Source organism: Cydia fagiglandana, chromosome 6 (genome assembly GCF_963556715.1).
Source record: "Cydia fagiglandana chromosome 6, ilCydFagi1.1, whole genome shotgun sequence".
NCBI classification, from domain to species: Eukaryota; Metazoa; Arthropoda; class Insecta; order Lepidoptera; family Tortricidae; genus Cydia; species Cydia fagiglandana.
Genome location: NC_085937.1, coordinates 10,967,065 through 10,970,619, shown reverse-complemented (window position 1 = coordinate 10,970,619; position 3,555 = coordinate 10,967,065).

The window sequence follows — 3,555 nt, the reverse complement described above, 5'->3', positions numbered from 1 at the left end:
TACGTCGGTGCTACGAAATCACGCTAAAAAAGGGTAATTCTAATGACACATTGTCATTTCGTCTCTATACAAAACATAAGTACTCGCTACGACCGTAGCATAGCAGTGAATGAATTACAGAGAGCCAACTGCATTCAAAAATAACGTTTGTCGTTGTCTGTCTGTCTGACAATGTCGTTGTTTGCATTTATAGCTTATGCTCTTAAATTGTGCTCCGGGTGTTATGGAAAATCTTATTTTATACCTACCTTTTTCTTGACAAGATATCCTAATTTTTGAAACCTCTTTTTGTATCTTTTTTTCGTAGAGCATTATTTTGCTATAGCAGGCGGTTCAATTCCTATGTATAATATAATTTTAGAATGCTGCATCAACATTTATGTCTCTGTTTGATCTCTGGTTGACTGGTAGAAAATTCCTTTTGGCATTAAGTCCGCCATTTGTAGATTTTTCCTTGTTGTTAAAGTTTAAATAAATAAATAAAAATGAATAACTCATATTTAAGAAACGGTAGCTTTTAAGAAAAGGGTTAATTAAATTTTAAATTACATACTGCAAATACATCGCCGTAAGTCCAACTGAAAGTGTTCTCTAGGTGATGGCCAAGCCAACCTCACCCAACCCTTAGAAAACCTCACAAACTGTGTAAAGAATCCTATGCAATAGTAAGGAAGAAGACGTGGACATCCAGTATTTTAATAAGTCAATCCGCCTATACTAAAAATCTGCTCTACTTATTCGTCAATAAAATTACCTGTGTTAACATAATAGCGTTGCAAATTTTATCAATTTCACTTTTCCTTTGCTACGTAAAAGCTCAAACAATGCCATTGCTTTGTAACAAAACGGATAATAAATCCCACACTAGGTCAGGCCGCTCGTCGCCCCGTAAGCCGAGATAAATATCATCGGCACGCGTCTCGGTGTCTCAAGGCGGCAAATTACAGTCGGAATCGTCGCGTCACTTCCAACAAAGTGGTGATAATGATAAAACGCGAGTCCATTCATGCCGCCGGGCGCTCGCCACGCGCCGGCCGCCGCACGCTGACAGCTGATACTTTGTTTACCTTTGTTATGCTTATACTCGATTCACTACAATGACATCTCACGTCAGGTGAATCGTAATTCGTATTACGTACGGACTTCCGGTGTTTTATTGCAAAGATACACACACCGGGCCGGCTAACTTTAAGCCCGGAGGCCGAATCTGATCTTGATTTCTAACAAGAATGTCATGGATATGAACTGTCAGCTGTGAACAGTGACATTTGGACCATAAATTTTCTCTTAGAAATGCACAACGCTCACGTCACATCACATGCGTGAACAAAGTATATATTCGGTATTTATTGGTTCCATGTCCTTAAATTAAGGATCAGGATTTGTTTTGTACAAAGTACTAATGAATAGCAAAAACGTATATGACGAACAGGTACTCGTATTAGACGATGCGTAGCGTACTCGTACAACACGTTTCGATCAGCTGTTCGTCAGACAGGCATGTAGTTCGAGCGATAGTAGGGGGTTGTTAGGACACGCTCGCTCGTTCGCGCAATCTTGAGGTTAGGTGTAACGTGACGTATTTCATTGAGCCGGGATGTAAAGCAGCGGGCGGGGTCACCGTTAAAGTTAGTGTCGGCTGTCGGCTCATAAACGTATCGGCCGGGCGGGGGCGCGCTGGCCGCCCCCGCGGCGACCGCACTCGACACGCCGCCGGCTGCCGGCTGCCGCACGTCGCCGACGCGCTGAATCGCACCCATTCACACAATAACACTAGAATGGATATGCCCACTGTTTCTTCACTTTTTTATTTGCTTTTCAAAATTCAAAGTTCTTGTTACGTTTATATTCGTGTTATGTTTTTGCTAAAAACGCTGATACGCAAATAAGCCGGGACAAAATAAGGGGATAAAATTAAAATCCGATTACAATTTCACACGCTTATATGTATCAGCCGTAGATTATTTTATTATAGGTAACAATAAACTTATAGCTACAGATTGTTATCTATAAGTTAGTTTAAGTTGGCATTTTGATTGTAAAGCTGTTTGTTAACTGTATCTGTCAGAGTGACCTATTGTGAAGTAAGTATTTTCCTGATCAGATAGCAAGGTTCTTTAAATGCCTCTCTCTATTTCTGTCAGTAGGTTGCTAATGCCTTTCAACCTTGCTTGGATTAGAACGTCGTTTGTTACTACTTTATTCCACGTCACAAATATCAAAACAAATTCTTTGTGTTAATTTAGTTTCTTTGTACAAAACAGTGATAGAAAGAATGCGTGCGAATATTTCCTGGTCCGCAATATCAATGTCGGTTAATCTGGCGGCGTATCCACAATAGCTCCCCTGGGAAAGGCGGCGGCGGCGTTCCGACAACAGACAGCGGGTGTCAGCCGCCACGTGCTACCCAAGGCCACTCGCTTAGTGTCAAGGTCATTGCCACTCCAGTTCAGTACACGCGGCGCCCACGCTTCTCCTGTCACCACAAATAGACCGACCCACTCGACTCCATCCGCACAGCGACGACACACCAGCCCGCCGGTAACTAGCGCACTTGACCACCTTTTTGCGTCAGATACGCGTACTATCCTTCTCGGTGCATTGACACAGTGACACGTCCTTACTAACGAACCTTTCTGCTCACGAGTTATCTTGTTAATACTAATTCGAACCTTATGATTGACAGAGAATGCTGAAACCTGATTTCAAATAAGTTACTACCGAGTCACTCTTTAAAACAATTGAAGTAATTTAAAAGAGATTGACATGGATATATTTAAACAAAAGGGGACAAATTGAACACGCTCTGCTAGCAGGGGAAGCCCTGCGCCACCCTAATTAGTGAATGTTTTGTAAAGGCACTGTCCGGCCACTAAACACCTCTTGACATTACAGCCCTGTTTTACGCTCAATTAATTACTGTGGCTGCCATTTTCTCATTCTACACCATTACAGTCGTTATAATAAAGTTAAGCTTCCACTATTAAATTGTTCTAGGGTGGCAAATAAAACAAGCACTGAATATCGCAATGTTTCTTCCGGATATCGACCGTTCTGAAAATTAACATTCATAGAGACGTTATGTAGCTAACAATATATGTAGCCATGGGGATTATGAGATTTATGAGTAAGGTACCTATTATGGGTTTCTTAAATTTAACTTTTATACTTATTCTTTGGTAAGTATACGTAATTTATAATTTAAGAAGTTCGCTGTTATAAAAACTGTCGTTAACCGCAAGACAAGGCAAAGCATTTAGCATTGTTTCTTCAACAATGATAATTTATATTTAAGAAACTGCTAATGAAATTCATGCTTGAAGGAGAGACATCCAATGTAAGTCCTCGAGTTTAATAGAAAACATTGGTGGAACCCTTAATTCGCGATTAAGGCAAACATGGTAGTGGGGTGGTGTGGAGACGAAGGCCGCGGAGTCAGTGCATATGCGGGCGTGTGAAGGGGTACGCGGCGCGGAGCGGCCCGGGGCGCGGGGCGGCGCGCCGCGGGCCGCCACTTCTCTGTGCTCGAGGAGCCCCGGTACACCTCGGTTTCCG